Source organism: Leptonychotes weddellii, chromosome 11 (assembly GCF_054177405.1).
Source record: "Leptonychotes weddellii isolate Sample4059 chromosome 11, ASM5417740v2, whole genome shotgun sequence".
NCBI classification, from domain to species: Eukaryota; Metazoa; Chordata; class Mammalia; order Carnivora; family Phocidae; genus Leptonychotes; species Leptonychotes weddellii.
Window position 1 is genome coordinate 89,844,320 of NC_138379.1, and position 14,402 is coordinate 89,858,721.

The 14,402-nt window shown below is 38.6% G+C and overlaps 1 protein-coding gene and 1 pseudogene across 2 annotated transcripts in view; one reads left to right on the plus strand and one right to left on the minus strand.

Moving 5' to 3' along the window:
• The window catches only part of DDX10 (DEAD-box helicase 10), a 288,714-nt gene that overhangs the window by 108,659 nt on the left and 165,653 nt on the right, over window positions 1-14,402 (minus strand). The gene's annotated exons all lie outside the window — the stretch shown is intronic.
• LOC145716327 (ubiquitin-ribosomal protein eS31 fusion protein pseudogene) lies at window positions 13,097-13,632 on the plus strand (annotated as a pseudogene).

The window sequence follows — 14,402 nt, forward strand, 5'->3', positions numbered from 1 at the left end:
ACTCCTGTCCCTGGTCAAGAACTAATGCTTGGTACAACTGTATTTACTGGGGCTAAACTGATACTAAACTGAGAACACAGGCCTCAAATTAGACAGTTCTGAGTTTTTAAGAGGGTCATTCATTCCCAAAAGCCCTGAATGTGAATTCGTTTTCAATTGCCGAATGACACATGCCAGTCCCTTAAGAACTGTTTCAGGCTGCTGACAAGCAGAAAAACACAGAAGTCATAAACTCCACATTTTTAAGGGCAAGAACACCTAACAGCAATTCATAAAACAGTCGTAGAATGAGTGGGATCAGATACCCATCTGTCACATGAGTATCTTTGCAATCTTTGGCCAAACTTTTCGTTTCTCAGGGAGAAAAGGGAAGCCGGAACGCCGCCTTTTTGGCTCTAGCTTTAGAGCAGTAGAACACTGACGGGATGGGTTTCAGTCACATGCACATTTACTTTTCCTAGATTCCTCATGGTTTGTTCTACCAACTCACCATTTCTCCAAGGGGAAATCCAAGCACAACCTCAACTTCCCTCAGTGAGCTAGTGGAAAACTACCCTCTGCAGGGACTAAAACTGGTTCATGTTTGGTGAAAATTAAATAGCAATTTAAAATCAGAAATAAACTGAATGAATTCAAGTTTTGACAAATGCATATGAATGAATCGAGTAGAACATGAAAATTCACTAACCGTGAGCATATAAAAAGCCAAAAATGCTAAATAATGTGTGAAACATCCCCTACAAATATATAAGTTACAAACCATGATGGTGTATCTTCTAAGCAAACAGGTGATTGTGATATCACTGAAGGAGATGTCACTGAACGAACATTCCCATCCCAAACCAACTTCTTTTAGCATTTTGTAGAGCGGGGCCTCAGTCACTTCTGCTAAGACCACCCTGCTCTGAGAGCCAGCCTCCTAATAAAAGTTGATCATTTCCAATGGGCTAGTTTTAAATAAAATTGTCCGTTAAAAAAAAAATCACAGCAATAAAAATGTTTTCTTCTTCGTTTTTTTTTTTCTTTTAAGATTTTGTTTATTTATTTGAGAGAGAGAATGAGAGAGACAGCATGAGAGCGGGGAGCGTCAGAGGGAAAAGCAGACTCCCTGCTAAGCAGGGAGCTGATGTGGGACTTGATCCTGGGACTCCAAGATCATGACCTGAGCTGAAGGCAGTAGCTTAACCAACTGAGCCACTCAGGCACCGTCTTCTTCATTTTCACTCGCTCCTGCCTGCCAATATTTTAACACCAATGACTCAAGGCAAGGGGAGGAGAGATAAAACAAAGACATTACTTTGGAAAATATGTGATTCTTCAAAAAGTTAATAATAGAGTTACCAAACAAACAATTCCAATCCTAGGTATACACCCAAGAGAAATGGAAATATATTTCCACACAAAAACTTACACATAAACAAAATCTGCACCTAGCAGTATTATTCATAATAGCCAAAAAGTTTAAACAACCCAAGTGTTCTAACAAATGATAAATGGATAAATAAAATGTAGGACATCCATACAATTAAATGTCACTCATTAATGAAAGAAATGAAGTGCAATAGCCTTCATCAATGGTTTCAGTTACCTGCAGCAAACCATGGGCTGGAAGCAAATGATCTCTTTCTGACACACTGTCAGGTCCACGAAGCCTAGCGCTACGTCACAATGCCTACGTCATTCCCCACCCTGCATCTCATCACATAGGTGTTTTGTCATCTCACACCACCACGAGAATAAGGGTGAGTCTGGTACAGTAAGACATAACCTCTACCATAATACAATGTTATAACTGTTCTATTTTATTATTGTTGTTATTAATCTTTTATTGTGACTGACTTATAAGTTAAACTTGATCATAGGTATGTATAATAAAAAAATAGTATACATAGGGTTTGGTACTATCCAGAGTTTCAGGCATCCACTGGGGGTCTCGGAACATATTGCCAGTGGATAAGGGGGAAGTATTATATATATATGCCCCTACATTACTGACCCTATTAATCTGGAAGCACTGTAAGAGCAGTAACCTTTGTATTTCTCTTTGTATCCCTCAGAGCCCTTTATCACGTGCACTTCGCACACAGTAAGCACTGAGAAAATATTTGCTGAAAAAATATAATGTAGACGCTAACTGTGTGTGGTCCTAGATCCCTGGACCAAGTGAGACAACCAACACATTTCTCCCCCTAAGATTTGTATTAGAAAACATTCATATGCTTTAAATTTCAGCTTCTATATCTGTAGCCAGCTTTTCATTATAGCACTTATTTCCAAGGTTAAAACTGTCTTCTATATCTGTAGCCAGCTTTTCATTATAGCACTTATTTCCAAGGTTAAAACTGTAAGCAATATATATGACCCTACATATACTTCATGAAATATTTCAGTCATTTTTTCAATTTTGTGAATTTTCTGGGGTTGTGCTAAAATATATCTAAAATACTTTAGAAAGCACATCCCTTTGCTCTGAATAAACGAGAAGCTCATAAACATATGCTGCAGTCTTAAATATTTAATTTCTAATAAGTAACTTCTCTATAAGGAATTTTTCTTCTGTTGTCTTTACCTGAATTATAAACAAGGGAAAAGGTAGGCCAGTCAGCACAAATATCTGAAAAGCGTAAATACAGGTAATTCTAATACAAAGAAAGAAATGATATATGTCCTACAGGAGAAACTGTAATTAAAATGCTACAGAAGCTTAGCCAACGGAAGGCCTGCTCTGGTGCCAGGAGGGGGTAGTGGTGGTGGCAAATGTTAAGGAAAGTTTTATGAAGAGTGGCATTTAAGTTATGCTCGGCTAAATAAGGATTGGGACATGTAAAGGACATGAAGAAGGCCATTTCAGGTGAAGACATAACATCAGCAAAGACACAGGGCATCAACTGTGTAGGCACATAAAAGGTCAGTCCTGGAAAAATAACGAGAACAAGGTGCCTCCCTGCTGTCCTCCAAGAAGATGCAGCCCCTTGCCAGAGTGCATGGCCTGGGAAGCAGAAGACCACCTGGTTTTAGCTTCCACTGAACCCCCTCAGCCAAGCATTCTCCCACAGTTAACAATCAAATGGGGGAGGACAGGATCGGGCTTGTGTGGGAAGAACATACAGGGCATTGGTAGTGGTGACCAAGGAACTTCTGTTAAATCCTGGGTCCTCCAGGACAGCTGTGTGACTTTTGGTAAATCACAACCTTACTGTACCAGAGCTTCATTATCTGGGAATTAATATGGTATTAATAAGAAGTAGTCATGCTATGGATTAATGAAGAAATAAATATAAAGTGCCTTATACCAAGCTGGGCCAATGCAGGCACTCAATAAATGACACAAAGTAGCTGTTTTGGCAGAAGGGAAGCAGAGGAATGTAAATTATTCTAGAAGGGTGGAAAGGCCTGGGATCCAGAGCTAATACATCTCTGGATTGCTAAGGGGGTCAAAATAGCTGTATTAGGTAGCTATATTTTAGCCAGGTATAGGTAAAGTTTAGGATTACAAAATAATTCTCAGTATTGTTGTCTTTATGTTGGTGCAAAATTGCCAAAGGAATTCATTTTATTCTAATATTAAATTACCAATTTGCATTTTCTTTGTGAAATAATGATAATGATGGTTGTGTATGCTTTTAAAAACATGTGCGCAATGGAAAAGTAACCAGTGGTGGCAACGCTATGATATTCCTCACTTTCTTATTTTTTTAATTTTTAATTTTTTTTTTTTTAGAGAGGGAGAGAGAGCATGACGGGTGGGGGAGAGAGAGGGAGAGAGAGAATCTCAAGCAGGCTCCACAACCAGCCCAGAGCCCAAAGTGGGGCTCAATCCCATGACCCTGAGATCATGACCTGAGCTGAAATCAAGAGTTGGAGGCTTAACTGAGTGAGTTAAATGCAAACTTTTGAAATGCAAAAGTTTGGGAATCAGTATACTCAACATACTCCTGAGATCTCTGTAATTGGTTTTATAACCTACCTAAGGGTGTCATAAATTTCAGCCCAAGATTACAAACAAATAATGTTAACAGATGCCTACTGGAAAAGTCAAAATAATTTGTAACCTAACACAGAGGAGGAAAAAAAATAATAAAGGTAGTTCTAGAATAACATTGCAAAGAAAGGACTGCTGGAAACCAGTCCATCTGTGAGGATCAGAAACTTAACGAGAGGCAGGTGAAAAGTGAGAACAAAAGAGAGGGTATTAAGGAGGTACCCAAGACAGGAACTTACAGCTAAAGTTTGGAACACTGTATTCAAAGAACATCTGGGAACACTGGAAGTTTGGGTGGCCTGCTTAAAGACAGTAAGATTTAAAAAAACAAACAAAAATTAAAATAAATAAATAAAATAAACAAACAAAAGGAAAACCAAAAAACACTAATAATGCCCACGATTAAATACGATTATTCCTACAGAGCCAGGCCTCACACTTCATAAGCGTCACATATCAAAGTGTGAGGCACTGTGCTTCATCTACAAAATACCACAATTATTTCACGAGGCCATCGCTCTTTGGCACTGGGTCGGGTTTACATGGAATGAATGCCATGACTGCACTGGCCTGTATGCTCGCGAGGGGAACTTTCTGATCTTCCCACCGAACAGGTGACTGACACAGGCACTGGGCGACCTCACGTGCAGCGAGTAATGCCTTTTTCGATTCACGTCCCAGAGACGCTCCTCAACCTTCTATTGGTCGGCCACCGCTTTCCCAGTGTGCATGTTACAGTTGTGAGGGAAGGCGAGTTGAGTGCAGTGATCATACCTGGACAGCGTAACACTGACGGGTCCATGCACATGGAGGACCATGGTCCTGGAGCTACGAGTCTCAAAGTAGGGACAGTCCATGGTCTACTAGGAAGCCAAGGTGGGCCGCAAACTCATTTAAAGAAACACAAGATCTTTCTGCTATTCTTTAAGGAAAATGATTAATAATTCCCCACACTTTTAATTTTTTTCATACAGCTCTAAAGGAAGGCTATTTACTGGGAATCTATGTAGCCAAATTATTAGGGATTAGTAAAATCAGGTGTTCAAAAATTAAGGGTCACTTTGTTATCACAGTTTTATCTCTCTTGTCTTAGGTTGAGTAAAATTTCCAATTGTTATTTTTCTTCAATTATGAAACTTGGTTACTTTAGTTTTATCATAATCGATTGAGTTTGTTCATTAATTATACAGAGGTTATATGTTTGCGTATTTTTAGGCACGTAACTTTCTAAGTAATTATACTAAGATATATTCTTGCATTTTCCTCAATTTTCTTATACAGCAACGTGTTACTGGTGATATTCCATCTGTGAGAATCTGCATTATTTAAATAACTTGCCATCTACCATCAATACAGGGTAATAAAGTTGCCATGGTATTTTTAAGTTTCCATGGCATATAAATCATGCGCAAGCTCGTATTCTTCACTTATGCAGGATTTCCTAAGCTACTAAGTCACTTGTTACTGACATGAGTTCATGAGTACCTTAGTATCTCTATTCTGTATTTTGCATTCTGTACGCATACTGTAATGTAACATTGTTGTTATATAGATGGTTATACTTAACAAAAAATACTATTGGAACTTTTCATTATTTTGATCCTCTCCAATTCTTTATTATCACAGGTCATTACAGGTAGGACAGTGGTTAGGATGAGAACAAAACACTCTGGAATCACTACCTTTCAGCCTCAGAACTGCAAGTTAAAGATTAGAAGGCTCTCAAAGAGACATCTGGACTTCCACGTTCACTGCAGCATCATTCACAATAGCCAAGAGGTAGAACCAACCTAAATGTCCACTGACAGATCAATGCATAAACAAAATGTGGTATAAACATACAATGGAATACTATTTAGCCTTAATAAGGAAGGATATTCTGACACATGCTACAACAGGAATTAACCTTGAGGACATTATACTAAATGAAATAAGCCAATCACAAAGACAAATACAGCATGATTCCACTTATATGAGTCAAACTCTTCCGACTCTTCAAGTCAGAAAACAGAATGGTAGCTGCCAGGGGCTGGGAGAAGGGGGAAAAGAAAAGTCATTGTCCAGGGGGTATTGTACTACAGTTTGGCAAAATGAAAGAGTTCTAGAGATCAGTTCCATGATAATGTGTATGCAGTCGACACTACTGTACTGTATATACACTTAAAAATGGTTAAAATCGTAGATTTTGTATTGTATTTTATCACAATTAAAAAAGATTATTAGGGGTGCCTGGGTGGCTCAGTCAGTTGAGAGTCTGATTCTTGATTTCGGCTCAGGTCATGATCTCAGGGTCGTGGGATCATGCCCTACGGCAGGCTCCGTGCTCAGCAGGGAGTCTGCTCGAGATTCTCGAGACACATCTTTTTAAAAAAAGATTATTAGCTAATACTCTCAACTTTACAGATTACAAATAAGTACAAGCAAACACATGCTAACCTATCGAGTTTAAGCAAATTCCCTAAAATCATAAAACAAGTTAATGGCAGAACTAAGTCTAGATCTTTAGTTTTTGTCTTCCAATTAAGGCCGGACTATGCCACTCTCACATAAAAACTGCATGTCTACAAGTATTTGGCAATAGGTAGGCACTCAATAAAATTCTTTCCTTCCTAACAGAAAGGCATTTGGGATAAGACATCAAGAGGGACTTCTAATTCTAAACTGACTTGAATCCTAGTAGGCCTCAGTCATAGAACTGGTATGATTTCAGAACAGAATTCAGTGGCAATTCTAATAAAGACCAGGTATGGTAATTGCTTTTTCAATAAACTGTAGACTGGATTTTCTACTTCAGCATCAGACAACTTCCAACTCTGAAACCTGCATGGGTTAGTATTTTAGGACAAGAGAGACATGGCTAGACAGATACCAAGACATGCACTTACCATCACTCACAAAACATCACAGGAAATGGGCCTAAACCAATTCCTTCCCAAATGGGGCCCAGAGGGAGAAGAGTTAAAAACATGTGATGGCAGGAAGAAATAATGTGAGGGATTACTGCTCTAGAAATCACTAGTTCCAGATACTAGGATGGGGCTGCAAGAATTCTTAATTCTGGCTTACTAGTATGGTTTGTTCATTTGTTATACCTTTTAAGAGTACAGGTGGTCACACCAGAACTCTTCAAAATGCATCAACAACTAGCAATAACTGCTTTATAACAATTCTCCTTAGCAGCTGTTTTCTTATGTATATGATATAAAATCAGCAAAAGCTCTCAAAGAGATATTTGTACACAGCAGAATATAATTACAACAAAATGGATCTCTTACTAAAGTCCTTTTCAATTTACCTGCCTCTTAAAGTTCTGACTCACCTCCTCTGAACTCTCACTTGGGTGGCAGAATGTATACAAACTTTCCAGAACTGCTCCAAGGAGGAAGCTGATAGAACTTTCTTTTTGGCACTAGCGGTTTATTACAAACCACGAGAGAAGAAAAAAACAACTTGGTATTCTGGGCAGCAGGCTGATAACTTTTGGTTTATCTGGAAAAGCTTTACTGAATTTTCCAAAAGAAAGACAGCTGGAAAACAAGCACCGTGCATGTTTAGTATCCGAGCATTTTCATTTAAAATTGGACTTGGATGTTTCCTCAGCTACTACCTCTGTATTATTCAAAACTACTGGATTTTGGATTAAAATTCCAATCTCTTGACATATGCCTGAGATATATTCTAGTGCTATAACAATATTATTAAGTAAGCCTGTGTTATTATTTCCTTCTTATAAAAAGTAATCTAAGTTAGGACATAAAGAAAGTGTGACAATTTTGTAAGATGGATGTTCAAATCAATATTAATGTGTTACTAAAATATAGAAAGATAATTCCTTTACATCTGAAAGCTAAATCAGAGTCCAGCTGCGATGTAACATAACATGTAACAAAAAGAAAAAGAGTGAATCCTTAATATCCCTTAAGAAATGACATTCTGACTTTGGGAAAAACTCATTTAACAAGAGACTAAAGAAAAGTTTTCTGATCTCCTGAGTTTACATTCCAAGGAGAACATACAAGATTGCAATATAACACAATGCGACTTAAACACACACACACACACACACACACACGGGGAAAAAAAAGTCATGCCTTGGGCACTAAGCAAAAAGATAAATCATTCACTACGTCATTCCATATTCTGGAAAAGGTTTCTAAAAAGTATTACATCAGCTTTAGAAAACTCTTTCACCTTTTAAAATAGTGAATTTTATTGTTCAAGGATTTCTAAGAGTGGTCCCTGTATGCATTCTTTCTAATTAGCCAGCTCAAAAGTTGTTTCTATTAATCAAAGCAGTTATTTCTAACCTCGGTAGACTTAAATTATAAACTATCTGAAATTTCATCTTTTTCTTATTTTGAAATCCCCAAGAGGGTCATGATCTGAAATAGGCCACAGCATAAATGCCAAATACAAATCCAATATTGCAAAAGGTTTCTACATAAGGTGGGAAATTTACACAGAGAAGGAAGGAAGGAAGGAAGGAAGGAAGGAAGGAAGGAAGGGGTTTACTCAATAATCTTTACAGTAAATGAAGAGTCTCTTCTTCAAATGGAAAGGAATTCTAAATTGCCCTTGAGTTCCCTTAATATTTCATGTAAAGTATTTAATTGAAAAGTCACACAGTTGTCCTTTACTGGAAGTTTTAAATGTTTTTTAATGACAAAGCATTTTATAAAAGATTACTAAGAATACTGAAGAGTATGCCTAAATGAGGAAAATACCATTTTCTAAGACATTCTGCATTTTGAATTCTCTTAACTTTGTTACCTCCCCCATGACAATTTGCCAACAAAAGAATTAAATTTTTATTTACAAAAACTAACAAGCCAGTTCCAAGATAAACCATGATAATATTTTCTTAAATCTGCTTCACTATTCATTTTAGGCTTCTATTTTCAAGTACAGCTGAAATGAATTACAAATTAAAATTAGAAAACTCATGATCTGCAGCACATAGTAAGCAATGGCTTATAATCATGAACAGTGATTGATAAAACTCATTTTAAATTGTACAAATACATCTTAAATTCTACATAAGAATCTCCATCTGAAGTGTGTTTATAAAGATTAAAAATCTCTTACTATCAATTCCCTGTATCTTCGTCATCTTCACCTTAAAGACAGTAAGAATGAGGGCGCCTGGGTGGCTCAGTTGGTTAAGCGACTGCCTTCAGCTCAGGTCATGATCCTGGAGCCCCGGGATCGAGTCCCACATCGGGCTCCCTGCTCGGCAGGGAGTCTGCTTCTCCCTCTGACCCTCCCCCCTCTCATGTACTCTCTCTCTCTCATTCTCGCTCTCTCAAATAAATAAATAAATCTTTAAAAAAAAAAAAAAAAGACAGTAAGAATGAACTACAAGATACTTCAACTATCCTGTTTCCTAATTCTCTCTTTCCCTGCTAGCTAGAAAACATCTCGGCACCAACCCATTACCTCCTGTGCGACAACATGACATGTGCAAAGTGTATTATCCCCATGATCTCACCTACATGCTTTCCTCTTTCTACCAGGAAACCAATTAACTAGTTCATGATTTTAATAACCAACTTGATTTTCATAAAATTCTCCTGTGCAGTGAAACCCCTTCAAGAACTGAAATTCCCTATTCTCTCTTTACAGTTTGTCGCAGTCATTTGTAAGCGAGTTGGAACAGAGGTTCAATTAAGATAATCAATTTTCCATTCAGCAAGACAAAAGCAAAGAAAATGTTTTGTTTATACAGGAGAAACATATTTTGGAAATCACAGCTAACTCATCCACTGCATAAATTTGCATGAAATTTCGTATCTTCTATTACTTTCTCTGTTTGGAAAAAATAGGTAATCTTGCATATCAATCTCTTTAATATTCTATTTAGCAATCAGTGCTGCCCTGATAAGGGACTGACAAACAGCAATTTCTGTGTATCATTCAGGTACTGGGCTAACATTTCAACCACCTACCCCCTGTATAATTATTTAGAGATAAGAAGTTGGGACTACAATCCCTAATGACCATGTATTTGAAAGACAGTTTATTTTGTGCAGTTTACCAGAAGAATAAGGTAACTAAATGAGCTACTAACAGGAAAATGATAAAATAAATGTTCTAGTGCATTTTTCTAAAGGTTTCGGCAATATGAGTAGAAAAACCAAAATAATTATTTAAAGGTTAAAATTTATAGATAAAAATAACAATGTCTAGAACATAAATATTGGTCTAATGAACAAATGAACAAATGGATGAAAAGGTGTTAGAATTTGACATTTTACAGATAAGGAAATAGGATTATAGAATTTAGGTATAGTTAGTGGTGGAGCTAGAAACCAAATCTTTGGATTTTAAAATAAAATTAACACAAATTTTTTTCCACAAAAGACAATTTAATCAAGCATCTCTGTCCTTCACCCATAATGAAAACTACCAAATCAGTGATGTTAATAACAATAATCTTCAAATCAGTACAAATCCTCACCAATCACTATACCAGAGAGTTCTCATAAGAATTTATGTAACTCTCATGTGCACGTCATCTTTTCCTTCCTTTCTTTAGCAAGTATTTACTGATCATCTACTATATGCCAGTTTAGTGGATGAAAGATTTCTATATAGTAAATTACTTTATTAGTGTGCACATATACACACGAAAGGAATCTAAGAGGACCATGAAGACTTCACAGAAGAGACTTGTCCTGAGGATGAGTTAGAATTTACAGGGCAAATAGAAAGAGAGCGGGGTAGGAAAGAACAGTATTTTTCAGTGCAATGAAGGATGGGAGAATACTGAGAGCCCAGGCTAATGAAGGATGCAAGGGCCAGCTTGGGAAGGGCCTGCTCAGCAAATCTGGAATAAATTCATAAATTATGAGCCCAAAGTTATCAGCCTTGTAATACTAAGGACTTCTTTGATCATAAAAAAGAATTGGGGGCTGGTATCCAAGATCTATAAAGAACTTACCAACTCAACGCCCAAAAAACAAATAATCCAGTCAAGAAATGGGCAGAAGACATGAACAGACATGTCTCCAAGGAAGACATCCAAATGGCTGACACATGAAAAATGCTCCACATCACTTGCCATCAGGGAAATTCAAATCAAAACCACAATGAGATATCACCTTATACCAGTTAGAATGGCTAAAATTAACAAGACAGGGAATAACATATGTTGGCGAGGATGTGGAGAAAGAGGAACCCTCTTACACTATTGGTGGGAATGCAAGCTGGTACAGCCACTCTGGAAAACAGTATGGAGGTTCCTCAAGATGTTAAAAATAGAGCTACCCTACGACCCAGCAATTGCACTACTGGGTATTTGCCCCAAAGATACAGATGTAGTGAAAAGAAGGGGCACCTGCACCCCAATGTTCATAGCAGCAATGTCCACAAAAGCCAGACTGTGGAAGGGGCCGAGATGTCCTTCAACAGATGAATGGATAAAGATGTGGTTCATATATACAATGGAATATTACTCAGCCATCATAAAGGATGAATACCTACCATTTACATCGACATGGATGGAACTGGAGGGTATTATGCTAAGTGAAATAAGTCAATCAGAGAAAGACAATTATCATATGGTTTCACTCATATGTGGAATGTAAGAAATAAAGCAGAGTCGATGATAGGGGAAGGGAGGCAAAACTGAATGGGAAGAAATCAGAGAGGGAGACAAACCATGAGAGACTCCTGACTCTAGGAAACAAACTGAGGGTTGTGGAAAGGAAGGTGAGTGAGGGGATGGGGTAACTCGGGTGATGGACATTACGGAGGGCCCATGATGTAATGAGCACTGGGTGTTGTGTGCAACTAATGAATCACTGAACACTACATCGAGAACTAATGATATACTCTATGTTGGCTAATTGAATTTAAATTTAAAAAATCTGGTTTTGGGGGCGCCTGGGTGGCTCAGTCGGTTGAGCAGCTGCCTTTGGCTCGGGTCGTGATCCCAGAGTCCTGGGATCGAGCCCCACATCGGGCTCCCTGCTCAGTGGAGAGCCTGCTTCTCCCTCTCCCTCTGCCTGCCTCTCTGCCTACTTGTGCTTTCTCTCTCTCTCTGTCAAATAAATAAATAAAATCTTAAAAAAAAAAAAATCTGGTTTTGAACTAAAAAGAATTTTTTTTAATTAAAAAAAAAAAAGAATTGGGTAGATCCCTCCATCCTCATCTTTCCCCAAATGATAGTAACTGTACTTTTGTCATCTTTGAGACCACATGTAATGACAAAACATACTATGGGGGCGCCTGGGTGGCTCAGTTGGTTAAGCGACTGCCTTCGGCTCAGGTCATGATCCTGGAGTCCCGGGATCGAGTCCCGCATCGGGCTCCCTGCTCAGCGGGGGGTCTGCTTCTCCCTCTTCCCTCTCGTGCTCTCTGTCTCTCATTCTCTCTCTCTCAAATAAATAAATAAAATCTTAAAAAAAAAAAAAAATACTATGAATTTATGTCCATCTTCTTTAGATATGTGCTATATATGTATAAATATAACAGAGTATTCCTCAGCCATAAAAAAGAATAAGATCTTGCCATTTGGGACAACATGGATGGACCTCGAAGGTATCATGCTAAGTGAAGTAAGTCATAGAGAAAAATACTATATAATTTCCCTCATATGTGGAATCTAAAACACAAAACAAACTAAAAACTCAGACTCTTAAAAACAGAACAAACAAGTGGTTGGCAAAGAGGAGGTGGGTGGGGGGATGGGTGAAACACATAAAGGGGAGTAAGAGGTACAAACTTACAGTTTTATAAAATAAGTCAAGAGACGAAAATTATATGAATTTAGAGACCCTTTTTAAAGTGCGTATTTTTACTAATCTAATAGCAACTACATACATTTTCAAGTTAGTAGTATGTACATATGAGACAATTACTGAGTTGAATCTTTTCAGTTAAAGTATGTTTTTTTAAAAAATGTTGGTTGCAGGGGCGCCTGGGTGGCTCAGATGGTTAAGCGTCTGCCTTCAGCTCGGGTCATGATCTCCAGGTCCTGGGATGGAGTCCCACGTTGGGAATCCCTGCTCCCAGGGAGTCTGCTTCTCCCTCTCCCTCTGCCTCTCCTCCTGCTCATGTTCTCTCTGTATCTCTCTGATTCAAGCGAATAAATAAAAATCTTTTAAAAAGCCTTTCCGATCCGCCATCTGCGGTGGAACTGCCGCCAAAATGCAGATTTTCGTGAAAACCCTTACGGGGAAGACCATCACCCTCGAGGTTGAACCCTCGGATACAATAGAAAATGTAAAGGCCAAGATTCAGGATAAGGAAGGAATTCCTCCTGATCAGCAGAGACTGATCTTTGCTGGCAAGTAACTGGAAGATGGACGCACTTTGTCTGACTACAACATTCAAAAGGAGTCTACTCTTCATCTTGTGTTGAGACTTCGTGGTGGTGCTAAGAAAAGGAAGAAGAAGTCATATACCACTCCCAAGAAGAATAAGCATAAGAGAAAGAAGGTTAAACTGGCCGTCCTGAAATACTATAAGGTGGATGAGAATGGCAAAATCAGTCGCCTTCGTCGGGAGTGCCCTTCAGATGAGTGTGGTGCTGGAGTTTTCATGGCTAGCCACTTCGACAGACATTATTGTGGCAAATGTTGTCTGACTTACTGCTTCAACAAACCAGAAGACAAGTAATTGTATATGGGTTAATAATAAAAGACATGGGGGCGCCTGGGTGGCTCAGTCGTTAAGCGCCTGCCTTCGGCTCAGGTCATGGTCCCAGGGTCCTGGGATCGAGCCCCGCATCGGGCTCCCTGCTCGGCGGGAAGCCTGCTTCTCCCTCTCCCACTCCCCCTGCCTGTGTTCCCTCTCTCGCTGTGTCTCTCTCTGTCAAATAAATAAATACAATCTTTAAAAAAAAAAAAAAATAATAATAATAATAAAAGACATGAACGAACAAAAAAAAAATCTTTAAAAAAAATGTTGGTTGCACAGTGATGATGTAAATGAAGGAAGTCATTGACAGACAAGTTTAGATATATAAAAATCTCTCAGAATACTTAAAATCTATTTGAAAAAAGCTAGCCTAAAACATAATTTTTTTCAAAGATTTTATTTATTTACTTGAGAGAGAATGAGAGCGAGAGAGCCCAGAGGGAGAGGGAGAAGGAGACTTCCGGCTGAGCAGGGAGCCTGACTTGGGGCTTGATCCCAGGACCCCGGGATCATGACCTGGAGCTGAAGGCAGATGCCCAACCGACTGAGCCACCCAGGCGCCCCTAGCCTAAAACATAATTTCGACCACCATAAAAAAAGGGTAACGAAAAGCTCACACTGCCGCACAGCGAGGGTCACTGCTATGGGAGTCCAACCGGAAGTACTGGAAGGGCTAGAACACAAACGGAAGACTTCAGGAAAGGTGGGAAATCGATTTGAGATGAACTCTGAATAGTGCAGAGTATATGGAAAGATGGTGAGCAAACACATACACACG